The sequence below is a fragment of the Vigna unguiculata genome, chromosome 1 (genome assembly GCF_037176805.1).
Source record: "Vigna unguiculata cultivar grain cowpea cultivar isolate G323 ecotype 2 chromosome 1, ASM3717680v1, whole genome shotgun sequence".
Lineage (NCBI taxonomy): Eukaryota > Viridiplantae > Streptophyta > Magnoliopsida > Fabales > Fabaceae > Vigna > Vigna unguiculata.
Window position 1 is genome coordinate 13,123,916 of NC_140792.1, and position 13,281 is coordinate 13,137,196.

The window sequence follows — 13,281 nt, forward strand, 5'->3', positions numbered from 1 at the left end:
TAGGAGGACTTCATCAGGAAAGTCATCCTTAATAGGAATGTTATCTTCTCCATTTTCAATCCTGCTAAGATGGTCGGCTACCAAGTTATGTGCTCCACTTCTGTCTAGAATCTCAATGTCAAACTCTTGGAGCAGTAGCATCCATCTGATCAACCTTGGTTTCGAATCTGCTTTCTTCAGAAGGAATTTTAATGCTGCATGATCAGTATAAACAATTACCTTGGAACCAAGTATATACGGTCTGAATTTGTCCAAGGCAAATACAACAGCCAATAATTCCTTCTCAGTCGTGGTGTAGTTAGCCTGCGCTGTGTCCAACGTTCTGGAAGCATAATATATCACATGTGATAGCTTCCCATCTTTTTGTGCAAGCACCGCTCCTACTGCAAAGTTTGATGCATCACACATCAGCTCGAATGGTAATGTCCAGTCAGGTGGCTGGATGATAGGAGTGGTGGTAAGCGCCTTTTTCAATGTATCAAACGCATCTTTGCACCTCTCTCCAAAGTCAAATACTACATCCTTTTGCAACAAGTTGGAGAGAGGGTTAGCTATCTTGCTGAAGTCCTTGATAAACCTTCTGTAAAATCCTGCATGTCCAAGAAAAGATCGAACCTCTTTCACAGAAGAGGGGTAAGTCAATTGTGAAATAATATCAATTTTAGCAGGATCTACAGATATACCATTCTTGGAAACAACGTGACCTAAAACTATACCTTGTTCCACCATAAAATGACATTTTTCAAAATTTAGAACAAGGTTAGTTTCTTCACATCTCTCCAAGACTCTAGCAAGATTAGACAAGCAATGATCAAAAGATGAACCATATACACTAAAATCATCCATAAAAACCTCAATACAATGCTCCAACAGATCTGTAAAAATACTCATCATACATCGCTGAAATGTTCCAGGAGCATTGCAAAGGCCAAATGGCATTTTCCTATAAGCATATGTACCGAATGGACAAGTAAAAGTAGTCTTATGTTGATCCTCTGGGGCAATACAAATCTGAAAATACCCAAAGAATCCATCAAGAAAACAGTAATGAGACTTACCTGCCAATCGATCTAACATCTGGTCCATGAATGGTAAAGGAAAGTGGTCCTTCCTGGTGGCCTGGTTTAGTCTTCTATAATCAATACAGACCCTCCAGCTATTCTGAATACGAGTAGGTATCAACTCGTTCTTCTCATTCTTGACCACGGTGATCCCAGATTTCTTGGGGACCACATGTACAGGACTCACCCAAGTGCTGTCAGAAATAGGATATATAATACCTGCTTGTAACAACTTGGTGACTTCTTTCTTCACAACCTCCATCAGCTGAGGATTCAGTCTCCTCTGAGGTTGCCTCACTGGCTTAGCATCCTCCTCCAAGAGTATTTTGTGCATGCAGAAAGAAGGACTAATACCAGGAATATCTGCCAAAGTCCAGCCTATTGCTCGCTTGTGATCTTTGATAACCTGCAATAGCTTTTGTTCCTGCTCGTTAGTAAGCAAGGCAGATATAATAACAGGGAGTTTCCCATCCCTCTCAAGATAAACATATTTCAAATGAGATGGTAAAGGTTTCAACTCCAAAGTGGGTGGCTGTTCCACAGATGGCAACATTTTACTGCCTAACGTAATTTCAGCCACCTCAGCATCACACTTGGACGCCACAGAGGTATCAAATAGTGACACCGCGTCCTCAACATCACCTGTTTTATAATTTTCTCTTTCGTCTAAAATTGAGCCCGAAATATTCGAAAGAGAAAAATCCAAAGAAGAAGAAAACCAGATAAAACGTCCAAAAGTCCAAAAGCATAATTGTTCACTACATTACTCAATAAATCAATACAAAACAAAGAATGGTCTTCAATTGGGTGATTCATGGCTTCTAGCACGTTAAACTGCACCTTCTCATTTCCTATCTCCATAGTCAAGGATCCTGCATGCACGTCTATTTTGGTACGTGCTGTCATCATGAATGGTCTTCCCAAGATAATTGTGGTTGAACTCATTCCTTCATCATCCTTCATGTCCAAGATGTAGAAATCTGCAGGAAAAATTAACTTGTCCACACGGACAAGCACATCTTCTAGCACACCTGCAGGGTTAACTGTGCTACGGTTGGCCAATTGAATGACCACACCAGTAGACTTAAGAGGTCCAAGATGAAGTGAAGTAAAAACAGATAAAGGCATTACATTAATAGAAGCTCCTAAATCTAACATAGCATTGTCAAACTTAGTACTTCCTATAATGCAGGGAACAGAAAACATACCTGGATCCTTACACTTTTGCGGCATTCTGACTGCAGGCTTCTTAATTAAGCTAGAGACATTTCTTCCCATGTTCACTACCTCTTTGTCCATAATACGCCTTTTATGTATACATAATTCTTTGAGAAACTGGGCGTATTTAGGAATTTGTCTCACAGCATCCAACAAAGGAATGTTTATCTCCACTTTCTTGAAAGTATTCAGGATTTCTTTGTCTAACTCTTCCATCTTTTTAGTTTTTGGTTTCAAACGGTTTGGATAGGGAGGAGGAGGAGAATAAGGAGAAGGATTTTCAGAGGAAGTATTAGGGGATACCAACCTGGAGTTATCACTGGGTGTAGGCATCTCAGATGTTGCTTGTGTTGCTTCATCTGATCTTCCTCTTTCATCATTAGGTACAACTTCATTGTCCTTATCTTCATCTTCTTGGGCATCCCCAAGACCTTGTATTTGCTTACCCAATCTTAAAGTAATAGCACTTACATTTCTCGGGTTGATTACAGTTTGTGCAGGCAAATTGCTCGAGCCTTGTTGAGACTTCATCTGATTTAACTCATTTGCCATTTGTCCAATTTGGTTCTGCAAATTTTGATTGGTTGCTTCCATCGTCTGTTTCAACTCATTGATTTGTCCCTTCATCATGTCAGCCATCATTTTCATCATTGCCTCCATGTTTGAATCACCAGAGGTTGCTGCTGGTTGTGGTTGTTGCCTCTGTTGAGGTGGAACATAGACTTGTTGGTGTTGAGGCTGTTGATTTCCCCATTTCTGTTTGGGATATTCCTTCCAATCTGGGTTGTACTTGTTGGAGGACAAATCATGGTTGTATTGCTGCCGAGGTGGTCTATTATTGCCATAGATGTTTGCAGCATATGCTTGAGGTTGTTCATTGTCTAACGTCCCTGTCTCTTTTAACATAGAACAAGCCTCTGTAGGATGATTAGTAGAAGCACAAATTCCACATAAAGTAGAAGGGATAGGCTTTTTCTGTAAGTCTGTTAAGGTCCTTACCATGGCTGCTAAGTCATCCAACTTCCCTTCTAATTTCTTGTGATCTGCAACATATGAAGCTTCTACTCCATGGGTTCCCTTCAATAGAGTTATAGAATTACTCCTTGTGGAAAATTGTTGATGGTTCGATGCCATAGTTTCAATCAATTGTCTTGCATTTGTTGGCGTTTTGTCCATCAATGACCCTCCACTTGCAGCATCTATCATTTGTCTATCCATGATACTCAATCCCTCATAAAAGTATTGAATGAGGAGATGCTCGTTTATTTGGTGATGAGGACATGAAGCACATAACTTTTTGAATCTTTCCCAATACTCGTGAAGACTTTCTCTTTCTTGTTGCCTTATCCCATAAATATCTTTGCGAATAGCAGCAACTCTAGATGCTGGAAAAAACTTTTCCAGAAATAATCTTTTCAGAGTCTCCCAGGTATTGATGGATCCTGGCGGAAGGCAGTATAACCAATTCTTAGCGGCATCTTGCAATGAGAATGGAAAAGCCTTAAGCTTGATATGTTCCTCTGTCACTGTTGTAGGTCTCATGGATGAACAAACAACATGAAATTCCTTCAAATGATGGTACGGGTCTTCTCCTGCTAATCCATGGAATTTGGGTAAAAGATGGATTAACCCAGACTTAAGCTCACATTCTCCATCTGGATATTGGATGCACATGTTTTGTGTAATTGCTGCATCCGGTGAAGCCAATTCTCTTATTGTTCTTTCTTCCATTCTATCTTCTTGAATTTCTGGTTCAGGTGATGGATTAGAAGATATGTTAATCACCGGTGGTGATTCTAGCGGTACACTTTCAGTGGTAGGTTCAGATGATGATGGTGCTCCTTCAGTAGAACACCTGAGTTCAAGTCTCCTACGTGATTTACGCAAGTTCCTTTCAAGTTCTGAATCAAGTTGATAAAATTGACCCGGATTGGCCCGAGTCATGCACTATGCAAGTCCACCTGAAAGTGTTTCCCTGTGTGTTTTTTTTTCTTCCTATTCTTGTTTTAGAGAAAGATTTCAAGAAAGAAATGAGTTAAGATGTCGTTGGGTCTACTCCCAGGAAAGAGAGGTGCGTCACAGTGGACAACTTAAATACCAAGTCTTTCCTAGACAGAGTTTTCCAAACTAGTCTCAAAAAATTCTTAAAAGAAATTCTTAATCAAAACAAAAATAGAACTTTGCTTGGAATATATTAACAGAAAACTAGATACTACAAAATAAGCAACTATATCAAACGTATATGCGTAAAATAAATAAAAAATAAAAAATAAAATAAAATAAAATAAATAAAAACAGAATCAAAATAAAAGAAATACTAACCGTATTCCCCGGCAACGGCGCCAAATTTGATATCGCTGTCGTTAGGCGATCAAATTACCACTACTTTAGCAACTTCAGTATTGCCAGTTTATAGTGAAGAAAATAGTTAGGGTTAAGATAACCCTGAGTCGTCTCACAACGAATACGGAATTGATCTCAAATATTTGATTCTCAAAAATGCAATTTAAAACTAGCAACTATAAAAATAGGGGGGTTTTGTTATGCAAAGAAAATGACACAGAAGATTGTAAACACAGTAATAGTAAATAGGTCAATTCCACTGCTTTTTCTAAATAAGATTCTTCATTGGTTATCTAGAGATTATTGTTAAATTAATTATTGTTGTTGATTTACAAATCAATCAATGTAAAGACTCAATTCATTTGTTGGCATCCTCACTTTTAATCAAAGTACAGTCTCAATTAAAAGTGAGAATTGTTAGATTATCCATAGTAAATTCAATCAAAGTACAGTCTCAATTAATTTTACTATGCCTAATCATGTCTATTCCTTTGTTTCTTTACCAAATAGAAAACTTAATTAATCAAAGTAAAGTCTTGACTAATTTTAGTTAAAGTAATTACCTCTAATCAAATTAAAGTCTCAATTATTGGCAAAAACTTATTTAATCAAATGAAAGTTTCTAAACAAAATTAAAGTAAAGTCTCAATTTAATTTAAAAACCTTTTAACTCATATGATTAGCATGTATGTAGATTTAAAATCATTATTTTCTATTCGATTAAGAAGCAAAGGACATAGATAAACAAAAACCACAACAATAATCAAAATAACAAAACATATAAATTCATCTAACCTCAGAATCCATTTAAGAAATTACAGTGGAATCAACCCTTAAAAGCTTAGCCCTCCATGGCTTTGATGGAATACATGATGATATGAAAGAAAGAAAATAAAAGAAAGAATGAGAGATGTGGTGGAGATGGTATCTGCCAAAACCAGAGAGTTCTAAGTGTCTAAGCTGTCAGCTGTAAAATTTGTCAGTCCCTCCGCTTCTGCTCCCTTAAGTCTCTTTATATAGGCTTCCACTGGACTTTGGGCTTTATCTGTCAGTTGCTAAATTCTTTCATTTTTATTTAATTAATTAGCAACTCAATTTCTGTCCAATTTCCAATTCTGCCCCTCTTATTTAAGCATTTTTACAAAATTGACCAGAGTTTGACCAGTTTGCCCAGAGTTTGACCAGTTGACCAGTTTGACTGTCCAATAGCAGCCTGACACGTGGCGCAGAGTGTCTCTCTCCAGAATTAGGGTTTCACTCTCACACTCTTCTCCCTCCCTCGTGACGGCGCGGCTGCCGGCGTGGTGCTGCTCCGGCGAGCTCTTCCGACGCGGTTCCTGTTCGAAGATGGTGGTGAAGCTGCGGTAGCCATGGTGGTGCACGAACGACGCTGTTGGATGCGAGAAGATGGAACTGTAGTGGTGTTTCGTGACAGCGGCGCGAAGGCGAGAAGATGGTGCTGCGGAAACTCGCGGTGGCTCGCGATGGTGGCTGCGCCGCTTCTGCTGCTGTTGCGTTCTGCTCTGATCTGGCTCAGGCATGGAGGTTCGAAGATGGAGGCGGCGCTGCTCGTGGTGGTGATGCGCGTCACGGTGTAGCTGCTGTAATGGAGATTGCAGGTGCGGTGCGTGAACGGAGATGCGGAGAAGACGGAGGCGCGGGGTTTCTGCTTCTAGCTCGCTGTTGCGCGGAGAAGATGAAGGTGGCGCAAGGTGCAGATTCGTGGTGGTGCTGTCGCTGCTGGTGCGTCGCCGGCGAGGTGAGGAGGTGCACTGCAGGTTCGTGGCTGCTCGTGCTGATAACGCGAAGGTGGCTCACGGTGATTCTCGCAGGTGCAGTGGCGTCGCGATGATGGTGGCGCTGCGGAGAAGATGGAGGCGCAAGCTGGGACGCGGTGGTGTTGGTGGTGACATGTCGCTGCAGAATCGTGGTGGCCGGAAACGGCGGTGGCTGCCGTGGAGGTTGATGGTGGCGGCTAGGGTTTGGGGAAAATTAGGGTTTCTGTTTTGGGAGATGAAGATGATGACGTGGCAGAATCTGATTGGTTAATTTGGTGAGGGTAGGATTATGACACGTGGCTTGTTCTGGTTGGCTAATTTTAAGAGGTGGGGATTGCCACATGGCATGATCTGGTTTAGTGGAGTTTAAGTGGTAGGAGGGGTGCAACTTAGTGAAAACTGGGGGTGCAGAACAGGTTTTTGTGGTCCACTTGAGCAAGGAGTGTGCAAATAAAAACTGGGGGTGCATTTAGCTCCTGATTTATTCTTTTTCAGAATTTCTTGATTTTGGACTTATTTTGTAACTTTGAATATTTCAAAATCACATTATTAATCGACCAAAAATAAATTCCAGCTGCATTAACAAACGTTAAAATATCCAATAATATTTTATGCAACTAAAATCAATTTTTATGCCACTTTTACCAAACTTACTCAATAAATCCAATAATCACAAATCCTAATTAAATCAATCTTTAAGCACAGAAAATTCAATTAAATCCCCAAATTTAAATATTAAATGAGGGCAAAAATTTGAACTCATCAGTTGCCATATGTGGAACAACCACCCACTTTGGAGTTGAAACCTGTACCATCTCATTTGAAATATTCTTATCTTGAGAGGGATGGGAAACTCTCTGTTATTATATCTGCTTTGCTTACTGATGAGCAGGAAAAAAAGCGATTGTAGGTTATCGAAGATCACAAAAGAGCCATAGGCTGGAGTTTTGCAAATATTCCTGATATTAGTCCTTCTTTTTTGCATGCATAGAATACTCCTAGAGGAGGATGCTAAGCTAGTAAGGGAACCTCAGAGGAGACTGCATCCTCAGCTGATAGAGGTTGTGAAGAAGGAACTCACCAAGTTGCTACTAGCAGGTATTATATATCTTATTTTTTACAGCACTTGGGTGAGTCCTACGATGTGGTCCCCAAGAAATCTGGGTTCACTGTGGTCAAGAAAGAGACGAACGAGTTAATACCTACTCACATCCAGAATAGCTGGAGGGTGTGCATTGATTACAGAAGACTAAACCAGGCCACTAGGAAGGACCACTTTCCCTTACCATTCATGGACCAGATGTTAGATCGACTAGTAGGTAAGTCTCATTACTGTTTTTCTGATGGATTCTCTAGGTATTTTCAAATTTGTATAGCCCCCGAGGATCAACCTAAGACAACTTTTACTTATCCTTTTGGTACATACGCCTATAGGAAAATGCCATTTGGTCTTTGCAATGCTTCTAGAAGATTTCAGCAATGTATGATAAGTATTTTTATAGATTTGTTAGAGCATTGTATTGAGGTTTTTAGTATTTTTCTCATTGCTTGTCTAATCTTGCTAGAGTCTTGGAGAGATGTGAAGAAACTAACCTTGTTTTAAATTTTGAAAAATGGCATTTTATGGTGGAACAAAGTATAGTTTTAGGTCACATTATTTCCAAGAATGGTTTATCTGTAGATCCTGCTAATTTTGATATTATTTCATAATTGCCTTACCCCTCTTCTATGAAAGAGGTTTGATCTTGTCTTGGACATGCAGGATTTTAAGGGAGGTTTATTCAAGATTTTAGCAAGATAGCTAATCCTCTCTCCAACTTGCTGCAAAAGGATGTACCATTTGACTTTGGAGAGAGGTGCAAAAATGCTTTTAATACTTCGAAAAAAGGCACTCACCACCACTCCTATCATCTAGCCACTTGACTGGACATTACCATTCAAGTTTATGCGTGATGCATCAAACTTTGCAGTAGGAGCGGTGCTTGCATAAAGAGATGGGAAGCTATCACATGTGATATATTATGCTTGTAGAACATTGGACACAACGCATGTTAACAACACCACAACTGAGAAGGAATTATTAGTTGTTGTGTTTTCCTTGGACAAATTCAGACCGTATATACTTTGTTCCAAGGTAATTGTTTACAGTGATCATGCAACATCAAAATTCTTTCTGAAGAAAACATATTCGAAGCCAAGGTTGATTAGATTGATGCTACTGCTCCAAGAGTTTAACATTGAGATTCGAGACAGAAGTGGTGCACATAAATTAGTAGCTGACCATCTGAGCAGGATTGAAAATGGAGAAGATAACATTCCTATTCAAGATGACTTTCCTGATGAAGTTCTCCAAGCATTGACTGTTGTGAAAAGTATGTTTCCTAAACCTTGGTTTGCTGATATTGTTAACTATTTGGTTGTTTATACTATTCCTCCTTCCTTCTCCAAGTATGAAAGAACTAAGCTAAAAAGTGAGGCAAAGTACTATATATAGGAAGACCCAATCTTATGGTTCATTAGTAGTGACCAAGTCATAAGGAGGTGTGTTCCAAATGTCGAGATACCTTATGTGCTTGAGTTTTGTCATTCATCTCCTTTTGGTGGGCATTATGGCACATAAAGAACATGTAGGAAAGCGTTGGATTGTAGATTGTATTGGCCTACTATCTTTAAAGATGCACAAATGGTGTATGAAAATTGTGAGCAGTGTCAAAGGGCAGCCATATCCATTACAAGAAGGGATGAAAGGCCTCAACAACCCATGCTATATTGTGAGGTATTTGATATTGCAGGTATTGATTTTATGGGACCTTTTCCTCCTTCTTTTGGGTTTACTTATATTTTTCTTGTTGTACACTATGTTTCAAAATGGGTGGAAGCCATAGCTACAAGGACTAATGATGCTCGAGTTGTCATGAGTTTTATCAAGTCTAACATTTTCTATAAGTTTGGGATACCATGAGCCATCATTAGTGACAAGGAGACTCATTTTTGTAGTAAGCTGCTTGAGAACATATTAAAGAAGTATGGGGTGACACATCATGTTGCTACACCATATCACCCCCAAACTAATGGGCTAGCAAAGATCTCTAATATGGAGATTAAAAAGATACTAGAGAAAGTAATGAAGGCTAGTCAAAAGGATTGGGCCATAAGATTGGATGATGCACTTTGGGCACATGGACAACTTACAAAGCACCTATAGGTATGTCACCTTTTAGGGTGATTTTCGGAAAGGCTTGTCACCTACCTGTGGAGATTGAACATCGGGCCTATTGGGTTGTGAAAGCTTGCAACTTGGATTTAGAAGGAGTGGAGAAAGAGCGGAAGCTTCAATTGCAAGAACTATAGGAGATTAGGCTTGCGACCTATGAAAGGTCAAAGTTCTACAAAGAGAAGACCAGGCAATTCCATGACCAAAAGATTGCTTCTAGGAAAGACTTTAAGGTAGGTCAGAAGCTGTTACTATACAAGTCAAAGTTGGGTCACATGAGTTGTAAGTTGCACTCCACTTGGGAAGGTTCGTCTTCAAAAGATATGCTCAGAAAGAACTTTCAAAGTTATTGGGCATCATCTTCGAATATTCAATTAAAATCAAGATATGTTGAACAAGATGATGAATGTGATGAACTTGACTCCTCACACACACCTTCCATCTTGAGAAGGTAAGTACCCTTCATACTTTTTCTTTGCATTATATATTGAATATATTGAGGACAATGCATGGACTAAGTGTGGGGGTGTGGGGAGAAAATTTATTTTGTTCCCTCTTTTCCGATTTTTTTTTCTGTTTGTTTTATTTTTCATTTCTATTTTTTTTCTATTTGTTTTGTTTTTTTTTCTTTTGAAAAAAAATTGGGATTTCTTTGTGAATTGTGAAAGTATTAACTTTTCTAGTGAAACTTTCAAACAATATGTGTCATAAGAAATCCAACTGTCAACACCCAATTTCGTCCGGGTAAGAAATAAAAAATTTCCTTTAAAATAATTAGGAGAAGGGAAAAATAGGAAAAAGTGAGCATTGATTTGTATATAGATATATTCCTACTTTTACTTTCATCCCATTTTTAATTTTTATTTAATTTTATCTTGTTTTATTTTATTTTATTTAATTTTATTTTATCCTTTTTATTTTATTTAATTTTATTTTTAAACTTTTAATTTAAATTTTAATATTTTTGTTTACTTTTCTTATTTTATTTTGTTTTATTCTTTTTGAAAAAATATAAAAAAAGGGGTGAAAATAATAAAAATGAGAAAAAGTAATATGAAAGTCAATGGTGCGCCTTCTCTGCACTTTTGAGACTTGGCACGAGAAAGGAAATGGTGGGGAGGTGTATCACTGCGTGGCAGCGCTGGTGGAATGGCAGAAGCCAACCTGCATCTCACTTTTGGCCCTTTTCTAAACTAGCACAAAATATGAGCGAAAGAGGAAACTGGCATGGTAAGAACAACGGTCAAACCATTTGAAAAAGGGGGGGACTCTGGCACAAGGGGCAGCTCACTCGTAGGGGGAGAAGATACCATTTCAAAAATACAATTCATATAGGGCGGAAAAAAGACATTTTAAAAGAGAAAAAGGGGAACCGGTTTCTGCAGAAGGAAGGGAGGGGGAAGACGAATTGGGAGAGTTTTTTTCACAAAATCACAGAGGGCAAGAGCAACAAAGCAAGAAAAATGAAAAAAAAGAGGAGAACGGAATCAACAAGCAACAAGAGAGGAACAACGAGCAATACAAACAGAAGGAGGCTGCTAGAGGTATGCATCAATATTCTTGGATGTTTGGATCAATGCAAGACTATCTGATAGTCCTTGAATGAATGTTGTCTGTGTTGTGTTTACCATGATAGTCCTTGAATGAATGCTGTGTGTGTTGTGTTTACCATGATAGTCCTTGAATGAATGCTGTCTGTGTTGTGTTTACCATATTGGTTATGCTTTGTTTGTTGCTACTGGTTCATGATTATGTTACTGCACGAGTTGTAGTGATGATGTTACTGCACGAGTTGTAGTGTGGGTTAGTGTGGGTTGAGTGATAGAAAACATATTCCACATTTACTCCGTTACTGTATGAGCACTACATTCCTGTCACCGTTCAAGCCCCAACCGAATCCCCACAGCCACGATTTCCTACACCATCATTAACACACCAAAACGCTCATTCTCCATCCAGCTGCCGCAAACCATTTTCCTCCATTACCACGCATACCCATCACCATCTTCATCTCAAATCTGCACGAACAATCCAAAATAAAAGAGCAAAGAACCAGAGAACCAGAACCCCATCCCATGACCCCCATTTCAGTGCCAAATATCCCTGTTTCATTTTCCCCAATCAGCCAAGTCCAATCATAGCCCATAGGTAAACAGAGGAGTAGAAACCCTCGCGTGCCGGCGGTTCGGAGCCATGAACGGAGAAGCGTGGTCGCGTGATGGTTGCAGACCCAATCACGGTGGCTGGCACGACGGTAATGAGCTGTGGAGTCTCCACGTACCTCTCTTCGTGCGGAAGAGGATGGGGGGCGAGGGGGCGCTGGCGTGGACGTCAGCGGCGGCTGGAACCGTTGACGGCGGTCTCCAACAGGCGGGACTTCGAGGCCGTGAAGGGGTATCAGCGCAGCCCCTGTCTCACGCGCGTCGAAGAAGAAGGAGGAGACGCAGATACAGCAGTGTTTTCGTGCGAGAAGTGGGGTGAAAGGTGATGGCGTCGCTGATGAAGCCTTCGGTGGAGGTCGCGGTGGTGGGGCATACGGTGGCGGCGCGGATAGTGTGGTGTGCGGATGGGAAGAAGAGCTGCCGTGCGTGCGTGAAGGAGAGCTTTACCCTTAATTAGGGTTTCGTTTTTTCCTTTGAGAGAATGAAAGAAAGGGCCTGCCATTTGTTTTTTTTCCATACACCCGTACTACACGTACCCCCGTTTTTACCTCATACACACCCCGTATGCTATGTTATGTTGCATCCTTTCTTTTCTTCGTGTACACCCTATTTTTAATCCCTGCACCTCCATTTTGTGTTTGCTCAGAACACCCCTCCATTACCACATGCACCCCTGTTTTTTTTATCTCATACACCTCTATGCTTCTCATCTCTTTTCTTCTCGCACCTCCAATTTCTTATAACTTTACACCCACTATGTTTACTAATCTGCACCACCATGTTTATTGATCCCACCCCCTTTGCATGTTCTATTGTATTTTTGGGCATGTTTTATATTTCACTTGTCACACCCTTTTTTTGACTGTACACACTTGATTAACTTCATGCACCTCCCATGTTATTCATGTACCACCCTTTTTAAATAATTTCATCCTTTTATTTATTTATATTCCTTTTATTTATTTATTCTTATTAAAAAAAAAACAAATATATTTGAAAATTATAAAAAATTTGCAAAAAAAATATATAAAAAATCAAAAAAAATAAAAACGTTCTCTTTCACTTCATTGTGTCTGTCCGGTCGCTCGCACTGTGTGACCTCTTTTTGTGAAAAAACACCAAAAATAGTTTTCTTTCTCTTTTAGTGTCTGTCCGACCGTTCGCGTCGCGTGACACATATTTTCAAGTAATTTAAAAATACCAAAAAAAAATAATATAAAAATTTCAAAATATAAAAACATCAACTTTTTTTTATAACAAATATCCTTTTAAGAACTACGTGATCCTTGATTCTCCACCGTGAGATACGTAGGAGCAAGGCCAGTCCTTGTCAGGTTCACCTCTAAAAAATTAAATCATTTTCTCAATTGTTTTCCAAATCGTTTCTCTTAAAGAACTACGTAACCCTGATTTCTCATTTTTGAATGAGAATACGTAGGACCAAGGTCAATCCTTGTCGGGCCGAAAAAATTAAAAAATATTTTTGTTTCTTTTTAATATTATTG